Genomic DNA, 15,031 nt, shown 5'->3' on the forward strand with positions numbered 1-15,031 from the left:
AAAATAAAAATATTAAATTCAAATAAAATATAGTGCTTTTGTGACCACTTGTCCTCCCCCAAATATTTTTACTCTGACTTGCAAAAAATTGCATTGATACCATAATAATATGTAGAAAGGTAAACTAATGTGATAACATCCCCTAGTCTGTCATAAAAAAAAAAAAAAATCTGCAAACTTTTCTCTTGCCATTGTCAAATTACATCCACAATGGCCACTGATATTCTATCTGTCCCTGCTAATGTGTGTTGACAATAGTGACATCTCCTGGTGAAAGCTGACCTGACCTCCTGCAAAATTTCATTTGACTCCCTAGCTATGAATTACTCTTGACTTCCCATGTTGCCTCCAGGTGCAATTTTCTTTTCCTTGTCTGAAAGAACACAACTCATCTTCAACCTTGGAAACGCAATAAGTGGTACTGACCTGACCAGCGTACGTCCATAAGAGGCTGGGGAAGGCCTCCACAGTTGGTCCCAAACACAACAGAATGATTAGCCCCCAAGAACGGATCCCCAGGCTTGCAATTTCTAGCCACATTAAAAATAAATAAAGGTGACAAAATACAATCCACTGAAAAATAGTTCAATTAAGTCCCACAATGAGAGCATCTCATAGATTTTAATGTATTTAATCCCCTGTGCAACATATTTGGCATGTGTACTCTTCCTCTGCTGTGATTGGTAATCTAGCAATTTTTCGCATCGTAGATAGCCTTAAATCACGCAGCTACAGAAAAGGCAGAAGGCTCGTGGTAGGATAGTTAACCAAAAACAGTACAAGATTTGTTTAATGAGTGTGAAAGGTTGTGTTTCATCTCATTTGCAGGATGCTCCACGGTATCTGTTGCCTGCCTCTCGGTGCCTGGAGAACAACATATTAGAAAGTACTAGGAAGGTTTTTATGTCCCTACTTTGAAAGCTCTGGAGCTTATTGTTTGTTAAACTAGACTACTGAACAAGTATAATTAAGGGAGAGAAGAGATGCCCAATCATCACCAAGAATGGGAAGCTTAGGTACTGCTGTATTTTTCTCCTTTCTAATCTTTTAATATAGCTGTGGGCTTCTGTTGTTCTTCCCTGAAGAAAAGCATGGAATGGTTCTTAATGTGGAAAATTTACCTTGAAATTGTTTTGCCTCTATTCTAATCATTGTTCTTGCTTGCAAACCTTTTGTTCAGTTAAAGAGATGTTGAAATTTACTAGTTAGAAAAATCATTTTAAATGTGGGCTTAGGTACTGTATCTTTTGGGAAAAGAATCTCTGATAGATCATAAATAGCATCACAGATTTGATATTAGAAGGGACCATCTAATCCAAAGCTTCTTAAATTGTGGGTTATAACTCCTATGGGGATCACATCACTGAATGTGGGGGTCCAGAAAAAATATGATTTGTTATCAGTACTTATTTTATATATCTGAGGTCATGTGAAAATTTCTCAGGCAAAAGGGGGATAGGAGTGGAAAAAGTTAAAAAAAAAAAACCCTGAACTAGTCTGACTCCCTTGCTTTGCAGGGAAATAAAGTAATAACCCAAGGTCACATTGGCTGGATCACAAATTTAGAGCTAAAACATATCTCACAAGCAAACTGATTCAACCATTTCATGTTACATAAAAGAAGACTCTGATCAAGGTCATTCCTATGGCTCCAAAAAAGAACTTCATCTTAAACCATTCCATTCTAACAACTTTTGATTTCATGCTCAAAGATCACATAAATTAGCCAATATAACATATCATAATCAAATCAGGAAGCTTTTCAATTAAAATTGGTGCTTGGGCATTGATCTACCGCTTTCTTGCTCTGCCCTTTTATGAAAAGAGTATTGGCTTTGGAGTTAAGAAGACCCAGATCCCAATCCTGGGTCTGTCACTTTCTAGCTTTGTGAACCTGAAAAGCATTTAAACATTCTGTTCCATGGTTTCCTCATTCCTCAGATATTGTAATGTGTGATTTACAGTGATATTGGGAGGTCTAAAAGTGTAGAAAGGATGCTGCAAATATTAAAGCGTTATACATGAACGTCTACTAGTAAAAGTGCTAATCCATTGGATGTCAAAATCCCTTATGTCAATTGATGGCTGTCTTCACAATCCATTTAATAATTCTCCTTTCTGCATGGTCTACTCCCTGAAAAGTCCATGTGGCACATAAGCTCTTCTCCGTTATTTCACCCTGTCTCTGGACACCCACTGAATTACAGCACAATACAATAATGTGTTCCTAATGATGATCATGAGTCACCAAGAAAAAGCTCTTTTATGATATTCAGGAGACTCTAAGGAAACATTTTAGGAAAATTCCCATCCAATATGATTCATTTCTAAGTGTCTTCTAAAGTTTATAACAAAGATTCAGTCACTGGCACAGTGGGAAGGGGAATCACTTCCATGACTAACCCCCTTCCAACTAAGGAAAAAATCCATCCCTTTTGGGATGAAGCAGCCATTTTATCAAAACACATCATTCTTGTAGATAAAAGGAGGGACTCCTTTCCTACAGGAGTCATTTAATTTCTCTCCAAAAGTTTATGTGTGGAGCTTCCTGCAGAACAAAGCATGCCATTGTTAGGAAAGCATTTGTTGCTATTATCTGTTTTTCATTTCTCAAATACAACTATGGTATCGAGGAGGTGATACTATACCATGCAAGTGAATTGAATTTAAGTGAGGGAGGGCTGTGCAAAGTCACTTGTCTCACTTTCTGCTCCCTTTGTGGTCAGATATAGATCAGGAAGAATGGAGATGGGAGAGGACAATAGATTCCAGTTGAAATCCCACCTTAGATACTTACCAACTGTGTGACATTTTCCCTCTCTGTTTTAATTTCCTAATGTATAAAATAAGACAATTAGATTTAATGATCTCCCCAAGTCTCTCGAATTCTAAAAATTTCATGGCTCTAGGAAAATCATTTACATTCTCATGCCTCAGTTTCCTCAACCTTAAAAATGAGAAAGTTAGAATCAGTGGCCTGTAGGATCCCTTTAACTCTAAATGCATGCTCCATGAAGAATTTTGTGATTGGTCAATAATGTTTTACTACTTGCTTACTGTGTCTCAGGCACTTGGGAGACTAACTGCCTCAAGTTTACATTCTCATGGAAGACAGACTCCTAATAGTCACCAATTAACTTTCCGTATCCCAACTGATTTGACTTCTCTTCATAAGTATACATGCTAGCATACCACAGATTGGGAATTGGCAAGGAAAATCCTAATATTGAGTTTCAGAATCCATCTAGGCTTTCTAATCTTCCACACCTGTTACAACTCCACCCCCCACACGCATCTTATTATCAGATCTTCCCTTGTGTCCCACAAGATGAATGTCTGCTCTTTGGCTTCAGTATATCCTGGAAAGACCCCAAGGAAAGGAAGTGACTAAGTAAAAATCATTCACTTCCATAATTTAAAGGGAAATGGATCTCAGATGAATTGAAATTCGGCTCAGTTCAAGCCCTGGGAGATGTTAGAGAAACCGATTCCAAGATCTAAACCACTTCTCACAAATTGACTTGGAGTTGTATCAAAATGTAAATAAATGAGCCATATACTCCTAAAGTCATGCGTTTCCTTAGTGTATATGTTACAGGTGGGTAGGGAGCAGAGAAATCAGTGTTTACAGGTGAGAAGACATAGGAAAAATAAGAACTTTGGAAACCAATAGAGACCTTGGAATACACCCAGAAACACCATCCTCCTCCCTTCTCTCCCCCAGAAAGGTCAGAAGAATATGAAAAGAGTTTGAGAAGAGAGTTTGTTCAAAAAAAAGCATGAAATGTTTCCTTTCTCCTAAATTTTCCAGCTTCATGTTTAAACTTTGAGATTTTCTTCTTTAAATTTCTTCTGCTTTCACAACAAAAGGAGAGGCACTATCTGAAAATTTCCATTAGCAGTTAGAAGTAAAGGCTTACTATTTGCTAGGCAATCAACTATAAAGACCAAAAAATTCTTAATTGTGTAATAGATTAGGTACTAGACTTGGAATCAGGAGGACCTCAGTTCAAATCCTACCTTGGGCATTTCTTAATTGTGTGATCTTGGGCAAATCAATTACCCTGTCTTGCTGAAAATTCTCCATTTGAATAGTCAGATTTGAACTTGGTCTCTAATATCCTTTCTAGCTCTAAACCTATGATCAAATAAAATTATCTAAGGTACTTTCTAGCCCTAGAGCTATAATTCCTACTTTCAAACAGCTCACCTAAGAATTACAACATGTAAACAGAAAGATAAATTTGAGGAGTGAGAAAATATTAGCAGGAAGGGCTGGATATCTGCCCTAAATCTGGGAGAAACCTAGAGATTCCTGGACACAGAAATAAGGAAAGCTCATTCCATGCATCAGCAACTTATACAAACCTATGGAGTAGAAGACATAAGTGAGTTCAACAGTAGATAGACCTCAATTTGCCTCAGTTTCTTCATTTGTAAACTGGGCATGAGAGTAAGACCTACCTTCCAGTGTTCCTGTGCTTATGAAGTCAAGTAATAATTTTAAGTGTTGGTTATTGTCACACCAAGCAGAGTAGGCTATATTTTAACCTAACTATATTAGAGAGCCATTGGAGCTTCTTAGCACAAAAATTATATGGGCAGAACTGTGCTCTTGAATTATTGAGTACAGAATAACTATGTACAGAATAGATTGTGGAGAGAAATTAAAGGCTGCAGACTATAAGTTCTTGGTAGAATACAAGCTGAAGACAGGAGACATTTTCTCTTTCATCTCCATATTTCTAGCACTTAGCACACTGCCTTTCAGTAATCTGCTGTTCAATTGAAATAAATAAAATAAAGCAGAACCCATTGTGAATGTTGAAAACTATCTTTGCATAAATTTTGAAAATGAAAAGTCATTTTTAAAAAAAGAAAAGGATTTAGAGATATTAGTTTTTCAGAGGAGTTTATGGTTTAGGTTCCTCAGTAAATAAAATATTAAATCTCAAAAAAAAAAAAAAATAATAAGCAGAACCCATTCCCCAAATGCCAGATATAGCTGGGGAGATAGTAAATTCCATATTGTAGTACTGTGGATTACTACTCAATGTTCTATTTTAAAAAGTAGCATTTTACAAAGCAATTTTTTTTAAATGTAGTTGTAATCTCAGTTCTATAGAGATTGGATCAGGTTAAAAAAAAAAAAAAGAATTATTTGACCATTTTCAGAGTTTGTCATCCAGTTTAACTATAGTTTACCTAGGACTATAAAAATAAATACTTATGTTTCTTAGTCAAAATATTCCTCTAACCTTTTTTTAAATAAGTGACAAAATTGTTCTTGTAGTAATTAATGGACTACAGAAATATTGGGGAAACATGCCCAAAGGCTTAAAACATAATTCTATTACTAATATATTCCCTTGGCTTGCCTTTTGAACTCTGCCGTTGCTTGCCTTGCAGCTGTATTTAATGAGTAAAGAGATTATTCAAATGAGCCCACAGCAGAACATTATTTCTGAGGTCCTGGCCATCTTGAGCGAGCATCTTCCATTGAGATCAGGTGGTGAAGCCTGAATATCTGTAATTTTAGTTTAAGGCCTTGTAGCAGCTAATATAATTCTATGGTGTCCAGAAGTACATCTTGTGCTCTTAGGGAAGTTCCTTATGATCCATTGACCCGACAAAAGAACCAAAGGGTTGACTCTCCTGGTGAATAACAGAGAGCCAAGTGTCCTGGTCTTTAAAAGCCTACAATATCCAACCAGCTCCAAACAGCCAGGGGTAGTAAAGCCCATTGTGATTAATTATGAAAATAGGCCAGATTTACTGGCCTATAGAAAAGAGTCTCTATTTGAAAGCATGTGGAATTTTTTCCCCAATTAATGTTGAAAAAAGAACATATTTTAAGTAGGCAATCCAGTGTTTGGCAACTTATAAGATATTAGGAGGCATTTCTGTTTGTAAAAGGAAAGATAAGTATAACTTTCTAAGCCTTCCCTCCTCCCAAACTAGAAAATCCCTTTGAGAATCACAAAGTTACAAAGAAAATTTAATAAGACCTAATTTTAAACTGATAAACATTCTAACCAATATGGTGGGATTAAGCAATAAAGAATCTTCCTGGGAATTTACAGAGAGATAAGAATCTCATGAATAAGTAAATTCAGAGACAGCAGGCTAAGGTGTTTATTGATTTAGAAACCCATTTGTTTGAGAGATTACCCTGGGGGACAGAACTATTATGGCTGATAATATAATAGTTATGTTCCCAGACAACCTGCTTCATGTGGGTGATGTCAGAGTGAAGGGACAAGTCAACCCAGCCAAGAATATAAACGGACAAGTTGAGTCGAATAGTTCGGGGAAATTTGTCTGGTACGTTTTTCCTAATACTATTGCATTATTAGAATAAAATCTTCACTAATCTGAATCATAAGATCATAAATGCAGAGCCCAAAGGTACACTGGAAGTCATTTCAGTACCTGACATAGTATCTGGCACATAGGGTCAAAAATGAAAATAAAACAGTCCTTTTTCTACTATTTCTTCTTTGATGCTTTGTAGTAGCATAAAGGCAAGCCCAGGTTCTTGAACGCTGTATCCACAGATCAAAAGTTCTAGCACACCCCACCAACCTAAAAAATCTTGTCTAAGGACTAGGTTAGCTAAATTCTGACTATATAGGGATGAAATATTCAGCTATTGCAATTCATAAAAAACATCTACTCCAAAAGGCCTTTCTCAAGTGGCTAATATCTCAAAGTGCCTTCCATTGACTCTTTATATATCATGATTTTACCTGATTGTTGATATATTCTCTCACCTTAGAATATAAGTTTCTTATAGGGGGCAGGGAGACTAATGAGAGCAGAAATACTGTTTCTGCCTTTATTTATATCATCAGTGCTTCACCTGACAGGGCCTGAGACATAGTAAATGCTTAATAAATTAGTATTGGTAACGTATAGTAATTATCATTCAATCAATGAACAAACATTTATTTAGACCTACTATGTGCCAGTGAGGCAGTATAATGTGGCATAGGGATTTAAATACTTTTAGATCCCCTTTTTCAGTCCAGTGAAACCTATAGACACCCCAGAATGATGTTTTCAAATGTACAAAGTAAAATATGTAGAATTACAAAAGTACAGTTATTTTAGAGCCGTGGATACACCTTGAACTGGAAGTCTGATTGGTAAGTACATAATATAGAAGCTCCTCCATGTCTCAGTACAGACTCTACATGTATTTGCCCTAAGGATGAACCTAAACCTAGAGATGTATTAGACTTTAGACAAAGACCAGGTATATGTTTGAGGCACCTGGCCAGTTCTTTAAGATGAAAACATCTTGAGTAATTTATCTTCAGGAACCTAGCCAGTTCACTGAAAATAAACAACTCATGAAAGCCTCATTGAGAGGGCCGGCCATCCCCCAATGTAGGTGTCCAGGATATCAGCCAAAAGCTTTCTTGGTTGCCATTGAGCCTTCTTTGTCTAAAGTCATATATAAGTCCTTTAAGGCCGAGTCTCTTTGGAATCTCACCAATGGAGAGGACATTCTGCCGAGGACCTTCCCAATTGAGACCCTGAAAACTGTGACCCGGAATTCCTCAGCTATTTAACTCAGGAGTACATGCGTCCCCAAATTGGTGATGTTTTTCTTTCAATATAATTACTTTTCTTTCTTTTTTCTCTTTGCCATGTTGCTTATTACTATTATGTTGCTGTTATAATTGTACCATTGCAGTTTTATTGTAATCATTAAGCTATCTTATTAATCATTAAACTATCTCATAAAGCTAAAAGTGGTGACTTATTGCAGGAGAGAATCCGAAAAACATAATCCTTTAATCAGACAAAGACCCAAGTTCAAACTGGCTTCAGACACTTACTAACTTTATGATCCTGGACCAGACTTGCTTCCATTTTCTAAGCTGTAAAATGGGTCTAATAAATAACAGTACTTATTTCCCAGGGTTCTTGTAAGATCAAATGAGAAAATTTTTGTAAAACACTCACCACAGTACCTGGCACATAGTAGTTACTATATAATGTTCATTCCCTTCTTTTCTACTTTCTCTACAAAGCAGACCAATTATACTGCTGACAACATAGTTAAAAAGAACAAGTTTCTGAACTTGTTTCATTCTACTCTACATCTGCTACCCTGCCTGGTTTCAGCTCCACAAACAAAATATCCCTCCAAGATTAAGTGTATTATCTCTAATCACAGGGATCATCATGCAGTTAAGTTTTGATTGACACTACCTCCCTCAGTTTCCTTTCCCCTTTAATTGAAAGGTCTGAATATGGAGTATCAAACTCCTCCCAATGCCTTCATTTATAGAGGGCAGAAGCCAGACTTTTCAGTTCACTCCACTCCAAATCCAAGAGATTGTAGGGTAGGAGATGTCTTATTTTATTAATTATATCATTAGAATTTAGCACAGTACATAATAAGCCCTTAAGTATAGATTGGATTGGATTGGAACTGCAGCTAATAAACCCTGGTATAGTGGATAGTGCCTTGAAGCTAGGAATATCTGGGACCAAATTTCATTTCTGTCATCTACCAGATGTATATCCAGGCAATAATACATTAATTTAATGTATAAGATTATACATTAAGGAAAAGGTGCTGATCTGATTTGGTGAAAAGGGTTTCCTCACCCAGGAGTTCCCCATAGCAATGAAAGCAATCTCAATCCATATCTTTTTTTGTTTTGTTTTTGTTTTGTTTTGTTTTGTTTTGTTTTGTTTTGTTTTGTTTTGTTTTGTTTTGTTTTGTTTTGTTTTGTTTTGTTTTGTTTTGTTTTGTTTTGTTTTGTTTTGTTTTGTTTTGTTTTGTTTTGTTTTGTTTTGTTTTTGCTGAGGCATTTGGGGTTAAGTGACTTGCCCAGAGTCACACAGCTAGGAAGTGTTAAGTGTCTGAGATAGGATTTGAATTCTTGACTTCAGGGCTGGTGCTCTGCCCATTGTGTCAGCTAGCTGTCCCCCAATCAATATTTTTATGTGTCAGGTAAACAGGGTCAAAAATGAAAATAAAACAGTCCTTGCCCCCAAGGAGCTTATGTTCTACTATTTCTTCTTTGATGCTTTGTAGTAGTATAAAGGCAAGCCCAGGTTCTTGAAGACTTTACCCAAGGATCAAAAGTTCTGGCACATCCTACCAACCTAAAAAATCTTGTCTGAGGACGACTTGTCTGAGGATCTAAATTCTGGGAAGCTCATTACCATGTTGACTACATAGGGGTGAAATATTCAGCTATTGCAATTCATAAAAACCATCTACTCCATTTCAGAGAACTTAGTGTCTCCACTGATAGAGGTAAACCTGAAACAATAAAATTATAGGTACTTGTAGGATTGAAAGAAGAAAATAAGAAAGAAGAGCCAAATTCTAAATCTTTAAGGTTCTATCCAAGGATGAATAGAAAAGCCCAAACAATTTCAATTTCAAAAGCTAGCTTACAATCCTGGATAATAAGAAGCAATGTACATAACAAAAGCCCTGAGTCAAAAGGCAAGTAATCTTTATCAAACAAAGTATATTTATAGTCAATATATTCTCCTTGGTTAGGCAGGGAATTGAGTAAAAACAATTCCTCATAATATAAAAAGTCTTGTCTATAATATTCTATTAACTCTTTCTTTCTCTCTTTCTCTCTCTTTCTGTCCTTTCTCTTTTTCTTTCTCTCACTAAGGCGGTTTAAAGTCCAGTGTGCTATTTTATTCCATGCTGCTTCATTCTCCTCCAGGTAACATTACCTGTCAGTAAATAATATAAAACCATGATCTCTTCTTCTGAGGTAAAAGATTAAACAGAATAAACAAAAACAAAAAGATTAAAAATTAAACAGAGATCAATTGAGAGTTAAACAATGGGGTATAAATAGGCTTCAGAATATTATTCACAACGACTGTGGCTCAAAAGACATGAACATGGTCAAGGATGCCTGTGACAAAGAAACACGCAGTATAAAAAGAGATGTGTAAGTTCAATGCTCTTCAGTTCTTAGAAATTGTAGCTTCCTTTCTAGCTTAGTTCAAGTATCATCACTTACACAGGCTTTTCCTGATCTTTCTGCATCCTTCCCACTGCCCTCCAACAACTAGTGCCTCTGCCTTAAAGATAAAAAGAGCTTGAATTTATTTTATGGAGACATATACATCTCTACTTGAGAATTTAAGCTCTCTGAAGACTTTATGATTCTCTGATACATCCAGATACTTACTGATTGATTGAATTGATTGATTGAAGGGAATGGCCACACTGATCAATGAGATCACAGATAGACTGAATTTTTGAAGCAAAATCAAATCAGGGTGCTCTCTCTCTTCTCTCTCTCTCTCTCTCTCTCTCTCTCTCTCTCTCTCTCTCTCTCTCTCTCTCTCTCTCTCTTCTCTGTCTCTCTCTCTCTGTCTGTCTTCTCTGTCTCTGTCTCTCTCTCTCTCTGTTTCTCTCTCTCTGTCTCTCTCTCTCTCTGTTTCTCTCTCTCTGTCTCTCTCTCTCTCTGTCTCTCTCTCTCTGTCTCTCTCTCTCTCTGTCTCTCTGTCTCTCTCTCTCTCTGTCTTCTCTGTCTCTCTCTCTCTCTCTGTCTTCTCTGTCTCTCTGTCTCTCTCTCTCTCTGTTTCTCTCTCTCTCTCTCTGTCTCTCTCTCTCTCTGTCTCTGTCTCTCTGTCTCTCTGTCTCTCTGTCTCTCTGTCTCTCTCTGTCTCTCTCTCTCTCTCTCTCTCTCTCTCTCTCTCTCTCTCTCTTTCTCCTCTCTCTCTGTCTCTCTCTGTCTTCTCTCTCTCTCTCTCTCTCTCTGTCTCTCTCTCTCTCTGTTTCTCTCTCTCTGTCTCTCTCTCTCTCTGTCTCTCTCTCTCTGTCTCTCTCTCTCTCTGTCTCTCTGTCTCTCTCTCTGTCTTCTCTGTCTCTCTCTCTCTCTCTCTGTCTTCTCTGTCTCTCTGTCTCTCTCTCTCTCTGTTTCTCTCTCTCTCTCTCTGTCTCTCTCTCTCTCTGTCTCTGTCTCTCTGTCTCTCTGTCTCTCTGTCTCTCTGTCTCTCTCTGTCTCTCTCTGTCTCTCTCTGTCTCTCTCTCTCTCTGTCTCTCTCTCTCTCTCTCTCTTTCTCCTCTCTCTCTGTCTCTCTCTCTATTTCTCCTCTCTCTCTCTCTCTGTCTCTCTCTCTCTCTCTCTCTCTCTTTTCTTTGGCATTTTGAGGAGAAAGAGGGGAAGGGAAGGAGGGAGAGAGATGGGGAAAGGAGAAGGGAGAGAAAGAGGAGAGAATGGGAGGGATGGAAAGAGAAACAGAAAAGGAAGGAGAGATAACAGATTGAATGGAGTATTATTTGAATAAAGGGGAGTAATGTATATGAACACTGGGAAGATAGACTGCAGCTTGATCCAATCAGTACAATGTCATCTACAAATAAGACCAATCAAAGGTCTTCACCAGCTATACTAAATCTCTTCTATTTGGATTATTTTGATTCATAATAAGAATTAAATGATTCCTCTGTATAGACTTAACTCCTGTACAAATTTTAGTTTTTTTTACTTTATTACTATATAGTAATAGTTGTGTTAGTTTTGTTTTGTTTAATTTTTCAATGTTTGATATCTAATAAGATTACAATAAATGTTTTGAAGTCATAGGCAAAGATCACCAATTCTCAGAGCTGTTACAGACCTAGAAGTTGTGGATTCCAACCTATATATGAAAACATCATTTCGATAGCACTCTCATATTACTTTACTTGAAGACTTCAAATGAGGGAGAATCTTCTGATGCAGCTCATTCCAGCTCTAATCATTTGGGAACTTTTCCTTAAAAACTAGCTGAAATCAGTTTCTTAGCAACCACTGTACATTTTTTTTTTCTGTCCTGAGTCCAAGCAGAAAAATAAAGCTCTCATATCCCCTCTAATTTAACTTTTCTCCAAGGTTATGACCTTCAACATTCTAGTCACTTTTCTCTAGATATTGTCAGATTTATCAATCAGTCAATGTCCTTCATAAAAAGAAACACCCAAAATGGAGAGCATAGTACTTCAGATTCAGTCTGCCAGAGCACAGTCCAACAATATTATCTCCTCTCCACTTTGGGCTCTCTCTCTTTCTCTCAATAGAGGCTAGAATCACAATATAGAACCACTGATACATGGAACCTCTAATCAACTAAAACCTTCGATTCCTTTTTACATAAAACTTTATTTAGCCAGGTATCCACCATCTTATATGTGTGACTCAGATTTTATTGTACCCAACTCTAGGACTTTAAACTTTATTATTGTCATTTCAGTCATGTCTGATTCTTTCTGATCCCGTTTGTGGTTTCCTTGACAAAAGATCCTGGAGTGGTTCATCATTTCCTTTTTTACCTCATTTTTATAGATGAGGAAATTGAGGCAAATCGGGTTAAATAATTTGCCCAGGATCACCAGCTGATAAGTATCTGAAGCTAGATTTGAACTTCTAAAGGTGAATCTTCCTGAGAGCCAGCCCAGTACTCTATTGACTATACCAACTTTGTCCAAATAAATTTTGTCTTAATGGAGTCAATCAACATTCTTGACTGTTGAGAACTTTTTAGCTCAAATATAATGATGAAAATTTGAGTTTTAAAAGTCAAAATGAAAAAGTAAGTAAAGCAATTTCTGGTTAAGACCCTCAATCTAATATAAAAAAATCTAACCTAATTTTAGGGAAATTTATGAGGGAAATACCATTTTTTCCAGTGGCCATCCCTATAAAGGGAGAGTAGAAAATTTCATGTTATTTTATTGTGAGGTAAATAGCAGCTATCTTGCAAATGTCTGGTGCTCTCTGCCCCCCTCCACTATTTTTCATTTAAGTTATTGAAGGAAAAGATTAGTATAGGAGCTGCGTGCTCTGTACATGTAGGAAACCCGAGCTGCAAATTCATAATCTATGGCCCAGGTGCTTAATGGCATTCTTGTCAACTTGAAGTCTATGGGCCAAGGACTGGATTATACTCCTCAATAATAGCATTAGTCTGAATTAGGATGGTTCCATTATGTTAAGGATTCACTAGACCTGCAATAATTGAGGCAGAGAGTTTATAAAGAAGTGGAAGGCCTGTCTAATTAGAAAATAAGAAACCAGGAAATAAATAAAGGGCTTGGGAAAGTTGGCTCCATCCAATTTGCCTGGAGACATTCTAACACTTGCCTACAAACTAAATCTAATTTTCTCTGTGCGTTCAATATTGGTTAATAAGCTTGCTGACTAGTGACAGTCCTTATTTCCAGTCCAAGAAGGAACAGTGAATGGATTTTCATTCTGACATGTAGAATAATCTATGCGGAAGCCATGAGCTTAGGAGAAACTGCCTGGACTCTCTAGAAAATTACCCCCAAACATACAATCAAGAAAGAAAAAAAAAAGTGGTGGAGAAATCAGTGCTTTTCACATATTGTCTAGGGGAGCAAAATAATGATTCTGGGAGGCAATTTGATGAGGAATTTCTATCTCGCTTGCCTGGGTCAGCATTTCAGAAGGTGATAAATAACCGGGCCTTCGGACAGGACATTTTTTCTTTATTTTGATACCCTTACAGCAGTAATCATGCCTCTTGTCAGGTGTTACAAAGATAAAGACAAATGGTCCCCATTGCTATTCTGTCAATGCATTTCAAGCCAAACCAAAGGCAAGTACACCTGCTAGACAGGCAGGATGCACCATTTGTCTTGTCCTCTTCACCCAGCAAGGTAACATCCTGTTCAAACAGGTTCTTCAGGTCAAAAAAAAAAAATGGAAATCTGCTGCTGACATGGCTGGTACTAACTTTTCCTTTGTCCAGTAAAAGGGCCCCAGTGGCAGAATTCCTCCTGGTGTCTCCTCTCCAACCCAACAAAATTTGATTTCTTTCAGCAAGAATTATAAATTAGACTACATGACATATTAAGAAAATCAAAGTATGAGACAAGTCTTTAGTTAAATAAGGTGGTCTTTAGCACCAGGGATTTTTTTTTCAATGGAAAAGATTTTTATCAAATACATAATGATAGTTAATAATAAATTTTTGAAAAGCCATAGAATGCTTGCCATGGATGGCGATCAGGAATGTGAATCCATCTAAAAAATGTTGTTTATGCAGAAACAGATGGGGTTTAGCTTAATTGTTGAAATAAAATACCATATGGAAAACACAGCTGATGATTATATTAACTCTAATTTTAATATGTTTCACCATGCTGTCACCAATGTTTCTTTATCACCTTTATGCTTTATTCAATACATTCATTCAGGAAATAGATGGCTAGGTCCCAAAATCAGAGTCCAAGCATAACATACGACAAATCGATAGATTTTTTTTATTTTTTTTACCAGTTGATCATTGTATAGGAGTATAAACCCAAATGGAGTCAGCAAGTATTTACCAAACTTATACTATCTAGAGAGGCACTGAGAATACAAAGAAAGATTTTTTTAAAGGCCTTGTTCTCAAGCAGCTCAGTATCTAAAGTGAGAAACAATTTGAAATAACTACATATAAACAATATCTATTCAGCAATAATCTTAGAAAGAAAACTTTAGCATTGACCCACATAACAATATATGCTTCAAGGAGTTAATAGACCAATAAGAAATACTAAAAATAGATATAAGTGTAAATATAAATATATAAATAAATGTAAATAAAAATGTATGTGTAAATTATTTAGACCCTCTGTGCCTCAGTTTCATCATCTATAAAAACAGAGATAATATTTTTAAATAATTTTAAAATTGAAATTGAAATTTTAAAAGAATTGCACAAAATGTTGGAGAGTGAAATGAGCAAAACCATTTCTATCTCCCAGAAGATCAAATGAAATATTCTTAAAATTTTAAATTGTTATAAAAATACCAACTATAATCATTATTAAGGAATTTACAGATGCTTTCCACAGACTATATTTGAGAGAAAAAATCACTTACCTAACATATATGTATAATATAATGGAAATTTACATAAACATACATGTGATCTATCTATCTTTATATCAATATATACATGTATATGCCAAAAGGAGAGTGATAAAGAAATAGAAAATGAGACAGAGCTCCTAACATTTCCTTAGTGATCA

This window comes from Sminthopsis crassicaudata, chromosome 5 (assembly GCF_048593235.1).
Source record: "Sminthopsis crassicaudata isolate SCR6 chromosome 5, ASM4859323v1, whole genome shotgun sequence".
Classification (NCBI taxonomy): domain Eukaryota; kingdom Metazoa; phylum Chordata; class Mammalia; order Dasyuromorphia; family Dasyuridae; genus Sminthopsis; species Sminthopsis crassicaudata.